This window comes from Triturus cristatus, chromosome 1_2 (genome assembly GCF_964204655.1).
Source record: "Triturus cristatus chromosome 1_2, aTriCri1.1, whole genome shotgun sequence".
In the NCBI taxonomy this organism is placed as follows: Eukaryota; Metazoa; Chordata; class Amphibia; order Caudata; family Salamandridae; genus Triturus; species Triturus cristatus.
Genome location: NC_140580.1, coordinates 1,038,884,781 through 1,038,908,138, shown reverse-complemented (window position 1 = coordinate 1,038,908,138; position 23,358 = coordinate 1,038,884,781).

Below are 23,358 nucleotides of genomic sequence, written 5' to 3'. Positions count from 1 at the left end.
CACTGAGTGTGCCAGGGCCTGTAGGTCATATGCTACTAGTGGGCCTGCAGCACTGGTTGTACCATCCACCTGAGTAGCACTATAACTCTGTCTCAGACTTACCACTGTAGTGTCTGTGTGCGCAGTTTTAACTGCCATGTCGACCTGTCAAGTGCACCCACTTGCTAGGGCCCCACCTTCTCTTTTCTTACATGTAAGGCACCACTCAGGTAGGCCCAATGTACCCTCATGGGCAGGGTGCAGTGTATGTAAAAGGTAGGACATGTGCTAATGTATTATACATGTCCAATTTCATTTGTCACTATTGAAATGCTATCTGTCGCATAGGCTAACATGGGAGTTTCTTTGTAACATCTTACAAGTATAACTTTCCATTGGGACAAGATGGAGAAATCGAGTTTAGGCTCTCTGAACTCAGAATTTCATAACAAATCTTTTGGTAAAGATGGTTTTTAAATTGTGTGTTGGAAAATGCCACTGTTAGGAAGTAGGCATTTTCTTCTTTAATCATTGTGTGTGTCTATGCTGGTTTGTTCCTTGACTGTCTGGTTTTGGAGTGACAGGACCTGAGGATGTGCATTCACTGTAGACAGCCACAGGGGGTGGAGGGGGGGGGGGTTGAGGTGTGTCCTGCCATAAAGAAAATAAAAAAGATAATGGGGTATAAGTATTGGACCTTAAACCTCAGAGAATTAGATCACTCCAGGACTCTAGTAGAACCTCTGCCAAGGAGAAGAGATGAAGAGATGTAAGGAGAAGGTCTGCCACGTTGCTGTGTGTGCTTTGCTGGGTTGGCCTGCAGTTGCTGCTTCTGCCAAGGAGGGGAGAAAGACTGCAACTTTGCTGTGAACCTGCTTGAAGAAGAATCTCTAAGGGCCTGTGTATGCTGGCCTCCTGTTCTGAAGTCTCAGGGCCACCAAGACTTCACCTGCAACCCACTGACCAGCACCTGGACTCCTCTGTGGACTCCTGCATTTAAAAGAGTGCCAATTCCAGTTCCTGGGCCCTGAGAATTGTGTGTTTGGTGCTACAAAGCAAGAAAAACAAGTCCTACACTGTCAGAGATGCCGCCAGTGATGCCGAAACCTGCACCGGGGCCCGGGCACCGCTCATGAAGTGCACGATGCACCGCCCCGCCTACACCACAGCTCCAACACCCTTCGATGCCTGCAGGTATCGTCCTTCCGATGCCAGCGCTTGAACCGATGCCATCACTGCCAGCAGTGCACCCAGTGCATCCAGTTATCGTGGATTCGAAAACTGATGAGGGTGACTTTACAAACTCTTTGATGGTGCATCCCACACCAGAACTGATGCCTCACCGCTGATGCCGCCTAACTTCCCCTGGATTCAACCGCTCACCTCCTCACAGACTCAACGCCTCTCCTCCCCAGTGGCAAGCGGGAACCGGCTTCACCTTGGCACTGACGCCTCACCTCCATGAAGCCGTGCATCATCTGTTAACTTCGTTTCCAAGGTACTGTTGTTTGGGGTCTGTGTAACTCCGTGCCCGACTACAGGCACCTCGCAGTTAGTGCCCTATTTTGGATTTATGCTTGTCACAAAGTCGTAATAGCTCCAGGTGGAACTATGTGTTTCTACAAGTGCTATTTTTGAATTAACTCTCCTAATAGTCATATCTTGATACCTGTTTGTTGGATTTTTGATGTTTTGGACTTATTTAGTTTAGTTAAATAAACTTTATGTTTCTAAACTGGTGTTGTGTTCATTTGTGGTGTTTTCAGTGTGTTACGTTGTGTTTGGGTACAAATACTTTACACTATGCCTTTGGGATAAGCCTGCCTGCTTGTGTCAAGCAACCAAGGGGATGAGCAGGGGTTATCTGAAGTGTGTAACTCCCTTACCCTGACTAGATGGAAGGGTCCCAACTTGGACAAAGATGCATACCTCCACATATAGTAACACCTTCAAGGCTCCAGTGCAGACAGAGCGAACAGGCGCAACCTGCCACCCATCAAATCAATTTGGAAGCATGTCAGTCTCCCCCGCACCCGTTCAGCCTACCCTGCTCCAGTATCCTTCTGAACCTCCAATTTCTATGGAGCAGCCTACTCTGTACCCCTCCCCCTTTCGCATTTGCCATCAACTCAGAGGGTTTGCTTAAAATGAGCATAAAGTACCTACAATCAGCACCTGCCCACACGCTTGCATTTCTCTCACAAGTCCTAGATGGTCTAGTAATTCACTAGCTGTCTGTGAGTACTTTTTGTTTTCTCAGTAGTACACTGAACTTGTGTTGCACTAGGAACTCAACACCATTTTCAGCGTGAATGCATATTATTGTAACTTTTTTCTCAGTAATACTCCGAAACTGTGCACCATACCTCAGGGCATTTGATACATACCTTATTTTTCACCCCAAGTGACTCACTGCAAATTACTTTTGCATCCAAAATATGTGGGAAAGTCCTGCCTTTCACGTGAAAGCTCAACTTATGTGGAACCCACTTGGAAATATTACTAGAAGCACATAAGGTTTGTGAACAAACTAAATTTGCAGTTTGGAATGTCCCTAATCCAAAACAATTACCTCCCAAACTTTCACAGGTTCAGAACATAATTGGAAGATTCTTAGAGTATCACCACCCAAGGGACCACTTCTTTCCAGCCTTCCAAGCACTCGCCTCGCTAGCGGTTGTGTTATGAGTCGCATCCATATCCCTGTGCATTGCACATGAACATTCAAACACACAGACAAGTACCACAGGCTAGGCAGCTGCCCTCTTGTTAAAGACCAACTTCCAAAACTAATTGGCATATTTAGAGCTTGTCAGGCAGGATTCTCTGTCACAAACGTGACAGAGTACCATGTCCACCAAACGCTGCCCCCTCATTTAGAGATGAGTGGACTGTAAGCGTTCAGCTAAGAGCCCGCAATGGTTCCAATAATGGAAAGCCTTTACCGATGGCTTCAGGGAGTAAAGGCTGTGGAAGGAAGGCCACTAAGCTGCCCAACTCATTTGGCATTCAGAGTAGGGTGTCCTTATTTTCTGTCCATCACACCACCAGAAACAACCTGGTGGTGCAGGGCAGAAAAAATAATGATACCCCACTCCCACACCGATGGTGTGTGTGGGGGTGCATTAGATCTTTGCTTTTCATAAACAAACTCCCTCTTTGGAAGTTTGCTTAAGGATAACAGAAAATATCAAATGTTTGGTGGACAGCTGTCAAAATCGATGTTAGCCATTCACCAACATTTTTGGACCCTGAAGGAAATTTCTGTGAAGTCCAGAGATAACCTCTGGGCCAGCGATCATCCCTAAGTCTGGCGGATGCCAGTCCTCCTCAACCCTAATGGACAGTGCTCCATCTACCAAAGTCTAAATCAACCCTGAAAGTCAGATTGAGGTTCCTCGATATTATAAATCTTACCTGAGTGGCACCTTCGTCATGGTCCAGCCTGTAAAATCGAGGTATTCCGTATTGTTTCTCATACAGAAAATTCAGACCTACCAATCCTTCTGGAAAGCATGTGGCTGGCTGTCCTGTCCTCTACAGCATGACCACTTCTTAACCAGGAGAGCTCTTAACATATGGCTATTCCCAATCCCTAATATACAACAACTCATCTTCAATGTTAAATGCAAGACATAAGAGCCCTTCAGTCTCACTCAAATGCTGACTCTGGAGTGGGCAGAAAGTGGGGGCACGACATACAACATATTTGAAACATATCCAAATTACAACAATCTAGTTCACAATTCTTTGACAGTACATGCATTGCACAGAGGTATGGATATTGTGGTATGATTGAAGCACATCTGGCCCCTTGGTCCCACCATATTTATTTTACATAAGACGCCTTTTATCTATGCATCTCTCAACCATATTCTCAGGGTCTGGATTGGAAACCGATCTAGAAAAGGCAACCATATTTTGACTTTTATTTAGCAGTTGCAGTTTTACTTGTTTATTGTATCAGTTCTCAGCCTTTCCACCATCTGGCAGTTGCATCGGGCCTCTTTATTTATTTGAAAAGTTTTATATAGCGCTGGCTAGACCCGGAGGTATCAGAGCGCTTTACATGAGGACAAGCAATTGTTTCAGATCATAGTTACCAGTTACATAGTTACAAGTTGCACAGTTACAGAGCATAGTTACAAGTTGCTGGAGCGTAGGTACATGTGTTAACAAGCATTGGCATAGCCAATAGGTCTCGCCTTTGGGACCTTATAAGTGTTTAGCCATGCAGCAGTTGCTTAACTAAATACTTATAAGGTCCCAAAAGCGAGACCTATTGGCTGTGCCAAGCAGCCGCAAAAGTGATTGCGAACCGATCCAACATCAAAGCGGCTGTGAAAGTGAAAGTAATCGCGGCGTGCGCGCCCGCGCACATGCACTGTAGCTCTAGGTTGGCCTGGTAGCACTTTTTGGAGCCCTCTCAATAAGTCTCGCCAGACCAGCGCATGCGCTGGGTCAGGCAAGACCTAAAAACATATACGTAAGGGAAAAAGCAGGTAAGGGGAGAGATTCAGGGGAGAGAGGAAAGGAGCATGGAAGGTAGACAAAGAATTTCAGGCCTTGCTGAAATAAAACACTCTCTGTCTTAAAAAGAATTTACTTCAATACATTTTGTAAATGTCACATAACACCCAAGTTCAGAGCAAGCATTTTCCAGTTGGGGCATGGCTTACCAATCTCAAAGTGCTATGGTATCGTGCAAAGAAACTGGTGAGGGGGACAAATGTATAAAATAATAGTGTGGGGCAGCAACTAAAGTTACTGTGCTGCGTTGCACTAGGGGATAACGCAGTGCAGAGCCATATTTACTAATGCAATGTGGGAAATCTAAGGAGAAAGAAACATTTTTTTTCTACTTTGCGGCTGACTCATGGAGGCATTATGGGGCTTATTTACAAGCCCCTTGAGCCACCTGTACCTCACTTTTCCCATATTAAAAGTGACGCACCGGCAGCGCAAGGGGCTGGTAAATAAGCCCCTATGTTTTTATGCAAAGACTGGTATAAACATTTTAATAGACAGAACTTTATGTCAAAAATCATGGATAGTTGCCCTGGCATGCCCAACTACCTTCCATGGAATGACCCTTGATGCAAATTGACACAAGGTACTATTCACACTACAAAAAGGCATTTTCAAGCACTGAAATGTTTTGCACTGGAAAGTAAATATCATATCAAGACCTTGCTCAACTCTGCATGCAATTGTGCCAAGTCTTTGTAAACCTTCCCTGGGTGCTCAATCTCTATGATTTTTTCCTCTATTGGTTCATAAACTTCAGAGGGGCAGAAGGCCTTAGTTTTTTTTTAGAAGAGCTGTAAAAAAGGAAGATTACAACTCGGTGCTAACCATGCACCACACAGGTGTTTGCTGGCAACATTTTTGCAAGGAAAAACCTGGTGAAGCTCGTGCATGTAAACTGTGGAAATTCCAATAGAGTGGACCTGAGAAGGGAGGAAAACATGTGCTATTAGCATGTTATGGTCTATTCTGATGATCGAAACAACGACTGATATGCAAACTATTTAATTGGCGTGCACAAAAAATATCACAGCCTGTGCCTTTGGTGTTTAATGGAAGCACAATGTGCACATCAAATTACCTTTAACTTGTATTGAGTCTCATAAATATATGATGCATAATGTAATGTATGCATATGTATGTTATGTTTGAGTCACAAAGTCATACTGTACATGGGAACATACACAAGTGCAATTGACTTGGTTTCATAAACCGAGTGATTCCTTGGGACTGTCAGACAAGCGTCCTCGAAAACGAAAATCAAATCAGGCGATTACACTGAACCTGTAACTGAGGAACTGGAAGTGTGACATCTCCGTGCGCCTAGAACACACACCTGTTTACCTGAGTATAACTAAATGGATCGGGCAGAATTTGGCACTGAAAGTATTGGGAAGTCAACAAGCCAGTTCACGTTTTTTTACACATTGTGTGTGACTGGCATTCAGTGACATTTATGGAAATTAAATTATAATAAAGGTGCAATAAACCATGAAAAAAGATCACATTTTCATGAAACTTCACAAAGATGATACAAAATTGTGCACAATATTGTGAAATTAACATTGTAGAATCTCGTTGAAAATGCATCATGAGGGCGTACCTCGCATTGAAAATTCACGAGGGAGGATCTCCAGTGACATTTTTTGCTTGAACCGGTCTCCTACAAGGTATTATCTGCTCAAGCCAGTCTTAGGAAGCAAAATATTCTACACCATCAAAATCTGTATAATTTCATGAATTTTAGGCAGTGCAGGACATGAGGGAGATCCAGCCAGATCCCAGATCTGGCAGCTGTTATTGAGCCGGATCCATGATCTAGGCCAGAAATATGCTGAATTTGTTCCTGTGTAATTCGCGGACACCTGGACGCATTCAGCAGCGCCTGCACATTGTCTGCTTTCCTTTCAGAGCAGCAGTTGGAAGGCAGTGAGGGGTTTTTTTTTGTTTCGCTTCCACCTGTGTCTAAAACAAAGGCCTGAATAAAAGCGCCATCAGCCCTCCTTTTGTTCGATTATCATCCTAGTGGGGAGCTACCTTGAGCCTAACCAATGCCAAGTACTTAAGAGAAAGAATGATTTGGAGGAAAGTTATTCCCTTTGTTCAACCCCTGTCTATAGCAGATATGCATGCACTGTAAGAATGTCAGATGTATCTATCTCTATAAGTAATTGGACACATTTATATAGCACTTCATAATTTAATTTTTGTTCATAGCACTACTCATCCTAATGCAGAGTGTCAGAGCTCTTTACATTTTACGCACACATTATACAAAACCAATAAATCATGCAAACGTGAAAATGTGACAACCGGTGTACAGGAAAAGTTACATGACAATGAGGCTTAGAAGATGTAGGAGTCACATATCGTCCATACTGATAGGCGTTATACGTTACGAGCATGTGGTCTGGAGAAGCACAAAGTGAAGATTTAAAATGTAGTGCAGTGGTTGGGGTTGCCATTTTAATAAGACTTTTAGTAACCCTTGAATAACAGGTTGAGGAAAAACCATTCAGGCCCTTATTTATGAAGGGCTTGCACCGCTTTTGTACCACTTTTTTTAGATGCTGCGGCGACGTAAGCAATGCGCCACACTGTGCTCTATTTACAAAGGGACACATCTAGGCAGATGTCACTTTGTAAAGGCTCGCGCTACATTGTACCTGCGTCAGGTACAATGTATGCAGTGTGGGCGTTCCCCCATAAAAAAGCCTTGTAGAAGTGGTGCAGCGTGCTTGAAGCAGGTGTAAGGATTGACGTAGGTCTTTTCACATGAGACTCGCCCATGGGTTATTACACATTGCTGGATTTGCATCAGTTTTCCGACACACTCCAGCAATGCATCATTTTTGCATCACCAGATATGTCACAATTCCTGACATATCTGTAAATCCTTGGGCCAAGGATCGCCGTTTTGTAAATGCGGTGCACCCATGGTGTCGTAAGGATGACGCTATGAAAAGTGATGCCTCGCTGTTTTTGACCAGAGATGTGTCGCGTTTTTTATAAATGAGGCCCGAAGGCTGTAGACCTAGGCCTTGCAGTTCGCATGCAAATACTAGATGCCAGATTATAACTTATAAACTTCAAGTAATGAAAGGAAACCAATGATCTGCTTGTTAAACGATTTGCTTTGCAGCAGACACCAGCAGCGGCCCTTGCAGGTAAGAGCGGAGGGGCGGTGAGGCCGGGTGAGGGGAGATTTCGACGGACGATGACAAGGGAAAATGAATTATTTATTTAATTTTCCCTCAACATAGTCCGCCAAAATCCACCCTCACCCAGCCTCCCCTCCCCCGCCCCTACCGCTCTTATCTGCACAGGTGGTGGCTGGCAGACAGATTAGCCTTCAATGCTACTTTATGAGTCAAAACAGTGACTAAACAAAACACGTCTTCCAACAAGTGCATTAACCAAAAAGGTTCTCTTAGGATTATTAGTCCATGACATTTGCTGGACACACAAATATCTCTCTAGCAAAAGCCTTAAACCCATAAGATCTTTTAAAATGCAGCCTCTTTGGGAACACATTTTTCAGACAGAACCCTTTTATTGCCACGTTTATTCTTGTTTGTAATTTTTTGGTGGCAGAGCTTTTAATAAATAAAGGGTATATTCACAAGAACCTGTGATAACTACCACAAGAGTAGAGTAACGCAACTTTCAACATCGCACCCCATCGCGGGAAAATAACCCTGTGTCAACGTGGAATTCACAACACGGCGGTACCATGTGATAGTCTGCCGAAAACACGGACAATGTCCGCGATACAACCACCCCGACGGAGATAAAAAAACAAACCACAACACCAGAAAACCTGCGATGAGCCCTTCCGCGATGAGGAAAGCAGGGATAAGCAGCGCAAGGGCAGCAAACTCACGCGCAATGTGGGAACAAGCACAAGAGCAGCATACGGTAAATGCCACTGAACAAAATACAGCAACAGCGGAGTACCACAGATGCACCCTGGCCAACTGCAGAGGACAAAATGCACACCACAACATCCAAGCACCGTGGAAGGACAGAACCCATAGACACACCCCATGAAAGAGACCAGTGGCAGACAAATCAGAGCCACAGGAGCGACACACCTACCGTGCAGCATAGGCACATAAGCAGAAGTGCACCTCGACATTGGCAACATCCTGGTACAAACAACAACCCCTGCACAACTGAACACAGGACACAACTAGATCGGCAAATGTGCACAACCAGACAAATCACATCTGTAACCCCAGGGATACATAACATGACAATGCACAATTCCAACCTGTAACCTGGAAATATGTTTTATTCACACATGCAGTGCAATTGGACATCTACTACTGTCCCATGATTGTCACGGACGGCCACAATGTGACGTGCTCATGGGAAGTAGGTGTCAATGATGTAGTTCCTACGGGCCATTCCTGCCGCAGCTGCAGTGGGATGTGGGCCACCAGCCCCATCACCATCATCATCGTCCGGTACCTCTGGAGCTGGGATCCATGGGGCCCTGGTGCGAACACAGATGTTGTGCAACACGCAACATGCAATGATCATCTTGCACACAACGTCCGGGCTGTACAGGAGTTTCCCACCTAAGCAGTCCAGGCACCTGAAACGTGACTTCAACACGTCAAATGTGCGTTCAACGATGCCCCTGGTGCGTATGTGGGCAGCATGGTACTGCCTCTGGGCGGGTGTGTTCGGGTCCCGAAGGGGTGTCATCATCCAAGGGCAGCGTGCATATCCTTGATCACCTCTGACAGTGCAGGGAGAAAAGAGTCAATACTTGGTACGGCAGGATGTGATGGCAGGCCCACCAATTCAGTGACGCCTGTGCTTGCTGTGTGTGGGTGAGTGTAAGCTAGCCCTCAGGGAGTAGATGGTGCTGGCAACAAATCCAACAGTCATCAGGCACTCAGACATGCAATGTCAGAACCACAAGGGGGATGACTCAAGTCGCACAGGGACAGTGGCCCCGGATGCACAGCGGCCGACATGGGTCCACCGCCACGGGATACTGACCTGCAGGAGAATGGGGCAGGGTCACGAGGGCAGAGCAGTGCCTCACATGTGTCATGGCTGCATTCTGCATCTCCACACATCCAGCAGTTGTGTGGCTGTGGTGCAATGAAATGTCTCTATTGGGTGCAGGGGTGACCGTGCAGTGGTGTAGCCATGTCTGGTAGGTGGTCGTATAGTCTGACATGTCGAATGTGGCTTGGTCACGTGTGCATCCCCACAGATGTGCTTTGTGCATTGGTGGCTGTGGGATGTGTGGGGTGTTGATTTGGTACTTACCAACGAGCAGTCCCGTTCCATATATGCCATCCTGGAAGCGCTGGTTGATGATGGACTGTCGGAAGATGAAGGAATCGTGCACACTGCCTGGGTAGTTGGCGGCGACATTGGTGAAGAGTACCCGGTGGTCCACTATTGCCTGCACATTGATGGAATGCGTGTGCTTTTTGTTGCGGCAGTGGTGTACAGTATTCTCAGGGGGCTCAATTGGAACATGTGTGCAGTCAATTACCCCCAACATGGCCGGGAATCCGGCTATGGTGTAGAAGCCTTGCTTTGTCTCCAGCTGTTCCTGCGCAGTGTTGGGGAAGTAAAAGTACTGATGTATGAAGCTGAGGATGGCATCCAGGACAGGTGTGATGAACTTTGATAGGGCGGGCTGTGAGAGTCCTCCCACTCTGTCAGTTATTGGTTGGAGTGTCCCAGGGGCCAACAGGTACAGGACAGCCAGCAGCTTTGTCTGAGGTGGGATGTTGGTTCTCCGTTGTGTTGGGACCGTCAGCCTGTGGGCGATGTGGGTCATGATGTGGAGAATGGTTGTCCTTTTGAGCCTGTAGTGGGCAATGACTTCCGCGGGCGTTAGGTCTTGAGAGTGGTGCGTTTCCTGTAGGTACACTGTCTCAATCTATGCTGCCTCTGTGGTGGTCCGGGGTGGCGGGTCCGGGTCCTGGAGGTGGAGGCGGTCCTGGGGGTGGTGGCAGTGGGTGTTGTGGCCCTGTTGGGGCTCTGAGCTGCATGATGAGTAGCTCCATGACGTTGTTTGTTCTTCGGGTATGGCTGTGTGCGGAGCACCGTTGCCTACTGCAGGTAGGCGTCCGTCTTTACACCTGCTTGAGGCAGGTGTTAAATACCTGCGGCCACAGTGGTTTCTCACCTTGTTTTGGTTTGCTTCGCAGTTCTGTCACTTTGTTGTGAAAGTGGTGTTGTTTTTTCGTGTGCTTTTGCACGGGAACGTCTACTCTGCATCTCATTAGAGTTAATTGGTGGTGTCCGCCGTGGTGTTGGATTTTGGGGCAGTTATCGCGGGAAAACTGGCGATGTCTGCAGTTTGCACCTGCTTGTGTAGGGGGTGTTAAATCTATCTCCACTTTTGTTGCGTTAAGGTGGAGATAAATCGGAGATAAGTCCTTGTGAATATGCCCCTAAATGTATAAGTGAACTGTCAGACACTGCTTTTCATGACTCCATCCCCTGTGACTTCACACCCTTTCCGCGGACGCACCTTGACCCCCAGATTATGGCTCCCAACAGTAAACATTTTACAATTCAAAGACTGATTTTCATTCAGGTAACTCCAATGGTGCAAATTTCATGAGCATGATTGAAATTTCACACGAGACTGAAAGAAAAAACGGTAATTTTACATAAAATGTCATCATTAAAAAAATGACAATACACAGGCTTTTTAATTCGAGGCAAATATGCTGAGTGCTGTGTGTGCACTCCACATATATAAGTTAGGGGGATAGACGCAAGTACGTGAATCTCTTTGACATTTGTATGCGAATGATGTGCGCATAGTAAAATTCCCTTTAAAAACAGAAGCACCGTTAGTACGTGGGTAGGCGAGCATCACCCATGCCTCAGGTCACACATCGACACCTCTACCTGCCTGGACTGGTATCCGAGTGCTTGTTTGTTGAAAATAACCAACACTTACTGATTCTCCCAGCTCTTACCCTGCTTGAAATGAACCTCTCATAAGAAGCGCAGGATACAGAAACAAGCTGTCATTAAACCAGAGGACACTCAGGCTGTTGCTATTTATGTATCAAGATGTCTAATTAGGTAAACATGTTATTCTATGAACTGGGTTGGTAAGTATTACTGCAGTGAAGTGTTTTCTTTTTATGTGGTTTTCGTATTGAATGTTAACATTCATTTTCACTGTTGGCTAACGCATCTCTGTCTGTGTCCTATTTTTCCCGTTATCTCTGTGGTTGCGAATATATGTGTCCCCCGGGATGCAGTGAGGTGCGTCCTCTTTCACGCATCGCATCCTATCCTTGGAATGATGGCAGACAGGCCTCACACAAGTTCTTGAGAAGATATGTGTCTGCATTGAAGCACACAGAGCTGGAAGTCATTGTGGGCGTGGCTTCCGCCCACAGAGCATGCCTAGATTATTGGAGAGTAGTTTCCTTCTAGCGCCACGAAGGCAGAGCGATGCCACCCGCTCAACGGTGAATCGATGGCCAGTGTGCCCCCAGATGGGTGAGGCTTACGTGGGTGCTCTGCCTAGTCCCACGGTAAGGTGTGGGAGGGCTCTTCATGGAGGCTGACTCCGCCTGCTTTCTGTTTTCTTTCATCCATTCATCCTTTCTCTTCAGACATTCCAAATATACTTTGTTCCATCTATCTCTCCTTCAACCATTTCTTACATACATCCTTGTATCTATTCACCTATGCATATATTCATTTTTCCATTCATTCATCCACCCTTTCTCTCTTCCTTACATCATGTCACACGTCTATTCTATTCTTCATTCCATTCACCGTTTTCCTAGTCGATTCTTTAAAGTTGTAATCCATCTTTCAACCCTTTCACCGATTCCATCTCTCAATGTTACATCCACCCTTTCAATCTATCTTCCCTTTCACATTTCTGTTGCTTCATTATTTCACCTTACTTTCCTGTCACACTTCCATTCATTCTTTCACCCTTCTATCTGTTCATCCTTTCCCCTTTCCATTCATTCTTTCACCCTACCTTCCTGTCACCTTTCCATTCATCTATCTATCTATCTATCTATCTATCTATCTATCTATCTATCTATCTATCTATCTATCTATCTATCTATCTATCTATCTATCTATCTATCTATCTATCTATCTATCTATCTATCTATCTATCTATCTATCTATCTATCTATCTATCTATCTATCTATCTATCTATCTATCTATCCTTTCACCTTTCCCTTCATTCTTTCACCCTACCTTCCTGTCACATTTCCATTCACCCATTCACCATTCTATCTGTTCATCCCTTCACCTTTCCATTCATTCTTTCACCCTACCTTCCTGTCACCTTTCCATTCACTCTTCCATCTATCCATCCTTTCACCTTTCCTTTCATTCTTTTACCCTGCCTTCCTGTCACCTTTCCATTCATCCTTTCACCCTTCAATGTATACATTATTTCACCTTTCTGTCCATTTTTTCACCCTAGCTTCCTGTCACCCTTCCATCCATCCCTTCAACCTTCCATCAATCCATTATTTCACATTTCCCTCCATTCATTCTTTCATCCTACCTCCCTGTCACCCTTCTATTCATTATTTCAATTTTCCATGTATCCATCCTTTAACCTTTCTGTCCATTCTTTTATGCTACCTCCCTGGCACCCTTCCATTCATCCTTTCACCCTTCAATGTATACATTCTTTCACCTTTCTGTCCGTTCTTTCACCCTAGCTTCCTGTCACCCTTCCATCCATCCCTTCAACCTTCCATCCATCCATTCTTTCACCTTTCACCTTTCCCTCCATTCATTCTTTCACCTTACCTTCCTGTCACCCTTTCATTCATCCTTTCAATGTTCCATGTATCCATCCTTTAACCTTTCTGTCCATTCTTTTATCCTACCTCCCTTTCACCCTTCCATCCATCCCTTCAACCTTCCATCAATTCATTTTTTCACCTTTCCCTCCATTCATTCTTTCGCCCTACCTTCCTGTCACCCTTCTATTTATCCTTTCACCCTTCCATGTATCTATCCTTTCACCTTTCTGTCAATTCTTTCACCTTACTTTCCAGCCACCCTTCCAATTATTATTTTACCCATCCACTGATCCATCCTTTCAACTTCCCATCTATTCATTCTTTCACCCTACCTTCCTGTCACCCTTCCAATCATTCTTTCACCCTTCTATCTATCCACCCTTTCACCTTTCCTTTTATTCTTTCATCCTACCTTCTTGTCGATCCTTCCATTCACCCCTTTCACCATTCCATGCATCCATCCTTTCACCTTTCTGTCCATTCTTTCACCCTAGCTTCCTGTCATCCTTCCATCCATCATTTCATACTTTCATGTATCCATCCTTTCACCTTTCTGTCCATTTTGCCACCATTCCATCCATCTTTTCACCCTTTCACGCTTCCATCTATTTACCCTTTCACCTTTCCATCCATTCATTCGTTCACCCTACCCTCCTGTAACCCTTCCATCCTACTTTTCAATTTTCCTTCCTTCTTCTATCCCTCTTCCCTTCTTTCTGTTCACACTTCCTCCCTTCCCCGGTTCTCACTTTCCTCTTTCTATATAGCCATCCTTTTTTCTCCTATTGTTATATATTTTCTTAATGTTCTTTCTTTTTTCCCTCCCTGTATTTGCAACTGTCTATGTGTGTCTCGATGTACCTCTCTCTCTGTTATATTTTACCGCACACGCCTCTATCATGGTGGTTGTAAGTCAACCTTTTCGGACCAGCTGCCCTAGTGGTAGCGTAGGCTAAGCAGTCTTTGAGGCTAAACTCGTTAAAGCGTGTTAAGCAGGCTGTTTTACCAAATGTAACCCCCCTTTATACCAATGAAAGGACACCACACAGATATATATTGAAAATATATATGTATTTATTTCTCAAAGTATCCCCTAGACTCTTTATGAGCACAGGAGCACAAATCGTTAAACAAGAATACGTTAGAATACACAGAAGTTACACTTTATATGGATAGGCCCTGGTGGCCACTCGAACCATATACTAAAATAGTGGTATAAGTACCACGAACAGAAAAGGGAAAAGGCCTAGGGCCTCTAGAATCGCTGGGCCTACAAGGAGCTAACTTTAGTTAGTGACCAGGAGGTCCACGGGTTGCGTGTGCAGAGCAAACAGTCACACGCGGGCTCCCATAGGTTTTCAATGGGTGCGTAAAAGTTACAAAGTTACTGTAAAAGGGATCTTCCGGATGGACTATGAACTCAAGATTGGAAACACAGACACTAGAGATGATACTCTACACTTGGGCACCGGAGTGCCAGCTTTACCTCACCCACAGGAAGCGGGTGCATAGGTCTCGAAGTGCGTCGGGTTTCTTCTATATGTTCAATGGAGCCTGAAGACAAAGATGCTGCAGGCGGTCGGTCCGGAAGAGATGCGGTGGATCCAAGAGTGGATCGGAGTTGCAGAAGACCTGTAAGCAGAGGGGACAGTGTTCACAGTCACTAGCCAGTGACCAGCGTGGCACCAGGTGGGTACCAGGCGATGTTGGGTGCAAACAGGAGGAAAGGTGCAGCTTGTCTCTGCAGCCACGTGGTCCCTGAAGGTTGACGACGTCCAGGAGTCGGTTCACGAGCTGTCCCATGCAGGCTCTCGCTGTCGGCGGTGTCGGCGACTTGATCAAAGCAAACAAGCTTTGGCAAAAGCAATTGTTGTGGAAAACGAAATAAGCTGATGGTTCTGACCAGCAAGGTCAGAGGGACTGCTCCTTTGGAGGGGAGCAAGGGCCAGTCTGGAGCAACCAGACCAGTGGTGTAGTTCTTGAAGTTCGTCGCCAAGAGGGCCACTAGCCAATGGGCCAGCAACCGGTTAGGCGCGTCGAGTGGCAAAATGCAGAGGGGCCCCACGCAGATCGTGGAGATGCTGGAGGGCTCACTTTTGGTGCAGATGCTGCTCGGGTGTTGGGCTTCTCAGGACCCAAAGCACAACTTGGAGGGAGCCTCGGTTGTCGCGCTTGCAGCTTGTCGTGGTCTTTTCAAGATGGCTGGCTCCACGTGTCTCGGTGCCTCCACGGGTTCCTTCTTTTCAGGGACTGTGGATCGGGCGGTGAGAGGTCTGGAGGTCCAGGTCTTGTCAGTCTCTGGGCTCGGGCTCCGGCGGGAGGCGGCGGCAAAGCAGACGTTGATTCGCTGGATGGTGCTTGCGTTAGCAAGGTGGTCACTCCCTGACCACAGGGGAGATTTCCTTCAGTCCTCTGTGCAGCAGAGCGTCGAAGTTCCCGTCTTCTTCTTGTAGTTAAGTTGATTCCAGGATGTTTGAAGTCTTAGGACACAGCTCCTACCTTTAAGCGGATTCTAGGGGCCGGACTACCTGCTAGGTCCCTCCCTAAGGGTGGGACCAGGAATCCCTCCCTAAGGGTGGGACCAGGAAGGGGGGTGGTTACACCCCCAATCCTTTGTCCAGCTCGCCCCAGGCCCGGGACTGGTGTGCCCCAGGACCGGATTGAACTGGCATATGCACCGAGGCTCCTTGTGAGCCTCAGGCATGTCTGGTTTCTTTCAAGCCCTACCTGACCAATACACAAAATCCTGTCTGGGGTGGTGCACGCACCTCCCCTGGCAGGAAACCCTTTGTCCACGTCTCCCAAGCTGGAAGGACTCCCAGCAGCAGGAGGGCAGACTTGTGTCTGTGGTGGCAGCATCCATTTTGTGGAGCTGAGGCTATGTCTGATTTTACCCGGGTTTCAGGTACTGTACATGTCGTGTCCCTCTAGAAGGGTGGAATGCTAACCCCGTCGCCAGAATTGGCGAGGGGTTAGTATTCCAATTCGTATGACACCTTACTCGACATGTTTTGATAATGCCAAACCAAAGATAGCATTTAACCGCGAGGTTCATAATGCACTTAAGAGTATATGGTATGACGATATCTGGAAACAGTAGAAGGAAGTGGTTCCGACCACTGCAGACAGGCTCAGCTCATGCCAGAGCACCATCTCACATGGAATCAAGCACTCTGCCTTCAGGATTGTTAAGGCCTGCCATAGGAGTGACTTATAGGTTAACATGTGTCCCATTTAAGGTTAGGTGTAGGTATACTACGCCTAAGTAAGAGGTGGTTACACCAACTTACCCCAGCTGAGTGATCAGCCAGTTGTGTCAAATTTGTTAGGCCAAGCCTGGGTTGGCATAATACATGCTTTAGCCCCTGGCAGGCCTTGGATACACCAATGCCCTGGGTACCTAGTGTACACTGGTACAGGGGCTCACAGGGTGATCCAACCAATTGGGTATGTACCTAGGGTACATGGAGTCAATTTTAAAGAGAGAACAGCCAGGCTGAGATCCTGAATGGCAGGATCTCAGGCCAACTAAGTCGAAAAACCAGCTAGACACTAGGCAAAAATTTGGGGGTAACCATAGTCAGATATCCACCTTCCTACACAGGGGCTTTGACCCCATAATTTAAGACACTGCGTGGACTTATATTTAAACTCTGCTGGCTCTGCAGACTGCACACTGCCAGAAAGAACTGTTATGCTGTGTGGAAGAACCACCATTGGTCTGTCTTGCTTGTTGTGCTTACCTGTGGCCTGCTGGGCTGCAAGAAGGATTGCTACTTGCTACAAGGACCCTAATGTGCTGGCCTGCTGCCTGTTGCCTCACTGCTTTAGTGCCCCCACTGTTCTCCAGGGGCTGGTTGGCTGCTCCCTCCTCCATCTGTTGGTAAGCCAAGGAGCAAAAGGTAGTCTCTTACAATGACCTGAAAAGGGCTGTGGAATACTTGCAAGGGACAGCGTGGCAAGATTCTTACTCCCCACAAGGTGAAGAGCTTATGGAGCACATGTGTCCATGGAGAAACCGGCATGTGGTGAGTGTGTTGCTCGGGGCAACCCTGGATGTGTGGGCACTTATGGCTCTTATAGTACTCGGTGAGCGCTATTCCATTGGCACCTTTTAAACCTGACCAGTGCCGGTTGAACAGGGTTGTGCAGACTGAGCCATCAGCTCTGGTCTATAGGTGCCCAGGATCTGTGTTGTTGCCAGTGCAGCCCCCCAGCAAGGAATCTTCGCGGTGCAGGCCTTATGAGAGAGGTGCCATTTTGAGGCACCATCACCCTATACACATGTCACTGCTGGGCATTAGAACTGCCCCTGGTAAGGGCCCTCCACCACAAGAGACTTGAAGACCATGGTTCGTTAGCTGTACAGCCAAGGAGAAGGGCACCGTATTTGAGGCTCTCCTCAGTGACAGTATGGGCTGGAGATCATTGCATTCCTGGTGTCTGACAGGTTGACAAGTCTTCCCAAGAAACTGAAGCCAGTCAGCTTGGCCCTGAAAGGCCGACCAGGTATTGTAACCTCTATGGCTTCACCGCGCTCCTGCAGGCAGATGGATTCCAGGACATGGCAGTACGGGACAGCGGGAGGTCCCTCACGCTCACCCTACGCTTGTGCCCCTACAGAGCCGTTGTTTGGCACATATCTGCATCTTCTGTGGGCTTACTGATCCCAAAGGGAACCGAGGGGTACATTTGTTGAAGGATGCCTGACCCTGCACGATTGAATGCCCCAGCTTCCCGAGAGATTGGGGAGGACAATTTTCTGCACTGGGATTGCCTCCAAGGAATGAGTGTATTTTGCCTCTTGCCCCTTGGATCATGATGTTTTTTTCCTGCAGGTGATCATGTGCCTCAGGCTTATGTATGGCCAATTGATGTGCTGTTCTACCTGCACTAACTGTGATTGTTTCTCTAATCCAGCATTGGGTGTACTTCGTAGAGGATTCATGTCATTTGCCACATATGCGTCTTTTACTAAAATCTGCATAATTTGTGCTAATGTGATGATACAGGGGCATTTTTATAATCAACTGCTGCATTTCAAGCACTGATGTTTTCACTAGATGACCGTTACTGACATGATTATGGTAACTTCTAAACAACTAATGATGGAGGGGCGTGGCCAAGATGGTGGTGGGGTAGGACGTGTCTCCCTGTCCCTCCCACCGACTGCCCTAGGAAGCACCGGTCCAGGACCGCCTACAGCCCTGAGAAGAGCACCATTTGCTGACTGAACTGAGCACCACTCGAGGGCAACCCAGGATTTCCCCCTTGGACGGAGGTGAAGGCCGGTATGAAGTTTACCTTGCGGCGTGGCTGGGCCTGGCGAACGTGCGCGGAGCCGCGGTCTGCCGCGCCTGGTCCCGAAGGCCTCACAAGGACTCACTGTGACACACAGATAGGATTGGGGTGAGTGCGGTTGGCCCCTGTGGGTGGCGCAGCGGCCTCGTTTGCGGTGCTGAGGCAGGTGGAGGAGTGGAGCCTCGGCACGCAGCATCTCGCACTGCAGCCGTCCGAGGCACAGTTTGGTGCTGGGAGACGTCGTGAGTCAACGCCTGCCATCTTGCCTGATGGCTGTGCGGCTAGACCGGGGACCCGGCAGAAGAGGGCTGCACCTGTGGGGAGCCGCATCACGAGCGGGGGCAGTGTGTGGATATGGGCTCCTGGAGGGCGGTGAGTGATGGAGCCTGACCCAGCAGGAGATAGGCACGTGGGGGGCGTGGCCTTTGCGTCAGCGGGGCCCACACTGTGAACGTACAACAACCCCCAGAGAAGGGCACTGGGGGGGGCACATCTGCAGACAGTCCCTATGAGGCGCAGCGTAACTGGGACACTCCTGCTGGTGGCATTCCTGCCAGTCCCCCCTGCTGTGGTGAAGGGGCGAGCCACCTCAACAGAACTCAACGCTGGGGCTGGGGGTTTCTGAGCGTGGTCGCCGTTAGAGCCGTTCGCCGAGGGTGGGGCCCGGCGCTCCATGGAAGCAGCCCGGCTAAGTCCGGGTGCAGTTTGTGGTGCGCCTAGGGGCCCCCCGCTCAACCCCGGCTCCGGCTGGACACGGGGATGGACGCATTCTGGAGGATAGGGGGCAGAGACTGACCGTCACGCAGTGTGTTCAGAGGACCTGCTGCGCACTGGTGCGGGGAGACAGCATTTGCACTCACCTAGCGATTGTGGAGCCTCGCCATAGCGGACCAACGGAGCTGGCCACCTTTGGACCGCACTTGTTCTAGAAGGTTTTCACGGAGCCCGGCCACGCTTGCTCCTCGCCCGGCGAGGCATCGGAAGGAGACTCATAGCCTCACTGTACACCGTGCATCTTTCCTTTCGGGGCAAGAAGGAGAAATTGCTCCAGGAACTCTTCGCACGTACCAAGGTGGGGAGGCTGCGGACCTCCCATTGCCGGACACCGTGGCACAGCCGAATGCCCTAAGGAGGAGCCAGTAACACGGGCCTTCCTGGAATCTCTGTTCTCGGCTTTGCGTGATGACCTATACACAGTGAAATGAGACCTGACTGCATAACTTAAGGACGTCCGCAAAGACGTGGACTTCATAGGGGAGCGAGTGGCAGCATTGGATGACAAGAGTGATACACAGGATACTGAAGTGTCGGCCTTACAGCAAGAAGTCATACGTATACATGATCAACAGGTGGACATACAAGCACATCTGGAAGACCTGGAGAACCACTCCCGTCGCAATAACATCAGAATCCGAGGTGTGAGAACCAACGAAGAGGCGGGCAACATATTCACCTATGTGAGGGAACTTTTTAATCATGTACTGGGCAACCCACTGGACACTGATCTTAAAATGGACAGAGCACACAGGGTGAGCCCTCCTCGTTCTGCTGCCACTCCACCGGCAGACATACTAGTTTGCGTTCAGGACTTCCGCACCAAAGAAGAAATTCTTCGTAAGGACAGAGCGCTACACCCTATCACCTACAGAGATCAGACACCGGTCCTCTATCAAGATCTAGCTGCCATCACGCTCCAGAAGTGTAAGACCTTCCAGTCTATCACAGCGGCCCTACGCCAACACAACATTACATACTCATGGGGGCACCCTTTCCACCTCATCTTTCGACATGACGGCAAGCTCTACCAACTCCACTCCTTGCCAGAAGCAAGTAGACTACTAAGGATCGATATCCCTGACAACGATGAGGGTGGCGATGCCCCGGAATGGGGCTCGGGAGACAGAAGGCCTCATTGGGGCAGCAGAGGAGGAGGCACCACACTAACCAACCGGATCCCGCAGACATCAAGAAGGAAGAGCAAGCAACTCTAGATGCCTTGCCAGAGGCCCTTGCCAAGACATGGACCTCATGAATGGGCCTGGACCATGTATTTTCTTTCACTAACTCTACACCTTGGGTGGTCGGGGAGGGCCAGGTGTGCACTTGGCCGCAATGTTTCCCAGTAGACTCACCTTCTGATCATCCATGGATGATGGACTGATATCTGAACTTCAGACTTTCCTAGGCACCCGTTGTGCCCTCCTTTTTCCTTTTCTATTTGTGGATTCCCCGCTTTCCCTTCTTTCTCCTTCCTCTTCTTTTTGGGGTCCTCTGTCCACTGAGCCCAGCTTCTTACATCTGTGCAATGGCTGCACTGGACGCTTCTTGCCGCTGCCCTGGTTCACTGCACACGGCTCCCAGTTCAACATGTCTCACAGCGCACCCTGTCCCTTGACCTAGATGTCGCCTACCCTCCTTAAAGTCCTCACACTTAATGTGAGAGGGCTCAAAAACCCCATCAAGTGCAAGGCGATTCTCTCCTATCTCACTAGTACTGGCACTGACATTTGCCTCCCACAGGAGATGCACCTGCTCCCGAGAGACTGTCACAGGTTTAGGTCCCGCGCGTTCCCGTTACAGCTTTTATCCTCTAGTCCATCCAAAACTGCAGCGGTGGCTATATTAGTCTCTAGGACTTTTAAGGGGAAGATGATACAGAAGGAGGCCGAAATAAAGGGCAGATTGCTTACTTACCAATTCCTGATAGGGGGTCACACAATAATCATAGGATCTATCTACGCACCTAACGACGGCCAGGAACACTTTCTACATGAAGCCCTTAGCGACTCCACGGCGACCCCAGAGTGTAAGATATTGCTGGGGGGCGATCTCAACATAGTTTTTGACAACAACTTAGATAGATCGGCACAACGCACAGGCCAGGTGGGTGCTCTCTCGCGCGCAGGGCTCTCCATATTGGATGACCTAGGCCTGGTGGACCTATGGAGACACCATCATCCCCAGATCCGGGACTTCTCTTTCTATTCCAATGCCCACAAAACTTATGCCTGTTTGGATTCATTCCTGGGTTCTACGACAATCCGGGACATCACAGCTTCCACAGACATTCTGGTCGCAGCATTGTCTGACCACGCCCCAGTAGTAGCTAGCCTGGAACTCCCACTGACCCAACGGCCATCACGGCAGTGGTGCCTGCTTGACACCCTCATCCACCGAGCAGACATAGTCACTCAGATACAGTGTACACTGGACGATTACTTATTACACAATGACAACCCAGATATACACATGTCTACAAGGTGGGAAGCCCTAAAGGCGGTCGTTAGAGGCGAAATAATTGCCATATCCTCCGCAGACAATGCTGAGCACAAACGAAAGCGAGAGGACCTCACACAGAAAGTGCACAAATTAGAACAAATGCATGATCGTACTGGGGCCCCACGCATCTGGCGTCAACTGACAGCGGTTTGGTTGCAGCTGGCTGCCATCAACTGCGACAAGGCGGAATATGCTGCATTGCGCTGGCGCCACTCCTTTTACGTGGGGGCGACAAATGCGGGCGACTGCTCGCACACAAGCTCAAGAAGGTGTGGCATTGCGAGGGAGTCCAGGAAATGAAAGATCAGATGGGAACTGTGATTGTGGATGATGCGGCTATTGCCGAGACATTTCACACTTTTTACGCTCATCTATACGATGAGCAACCCCTGGAGACAGAGGACATAGACGCATTTCTGAATCAGGCTCACCTTCCCACATTAAACCCAGAACAGGCGGGCCATATAGAGAGGGAGATACGTCCAGAAGAAGTCATAGCAGCTATTGCCCACTTGAAACCAACCAAATCCCCCGGCACAGACAGCTATAGGGCAGCTTTTTACAAACAATTTTGTCCCACGCTTGCTCCCCTTCTCACTCGGCTTTTCAACTCTTTCGCGTCTGTACACCGGAATCCTGCCGGTTTTATTCCCCAAATGCAGACTAGCGATAATACGAAGAGAGTTATGCACCTCATAGAGAAAGCATCCCGTATCCGAGGGGATTATATGCTTCTCACAATAGATGCCGAAAAGGCTTTCGATCATGTCCACAGGCCCTACCTTGAACGAGCAATGATACACATCGGCCTGGGGGACAAGATGAGGACACACATCCTCAATTGTTATAGCTCCCCCTCAGCCACGGTGAGGGTAAATGGGCAAACCTCCACCCCATTTCCTATTAGCAGAGGCACGAGGCAAGGGTGCCCTCTGTCTCCCCTGCTCTTTGCCCTATACATGAAACCAATGCCGCAGAGAGGTAGGGACAACCCTGACATCACAGGCATCCGCTTAGACGGCGATACACACACCATAAGACTGTACGCGGATGAAGTTCTAGTCACCTTGGCGGACCTGACGACTGCTCTGGGAGCCTTTTTAGAGGAGCTGGACTCCTTTGCAGAGGCCTCCAGGTTTAAAGTTAATATAACAAAATCCACGGTTTTGAATCTCTCACTATCGCCGCAGATGCTGACAGACCACCAGGATCAGCACCACCTGCAATGGTCTGACGAGACAGTCCCATACTTGGGAATCCAGCAGGCCCCCACCCTACAAGCCATGAGAGTGCTCAACGATTCCAAGTTACATACTCAAATCCGCACGGATCTGCAACAATAATGGAAACATTAACCAATTTCTGGCTAGGGCGTATTGCGGTTGTTATAATGATGATTCTCCCTAAAATCCTGTACCTCTTTCAGACGCTCCCTTTACAGCCTCCCATTGGCTGACTGCATCAGGTACAGTCGGAGCTTTC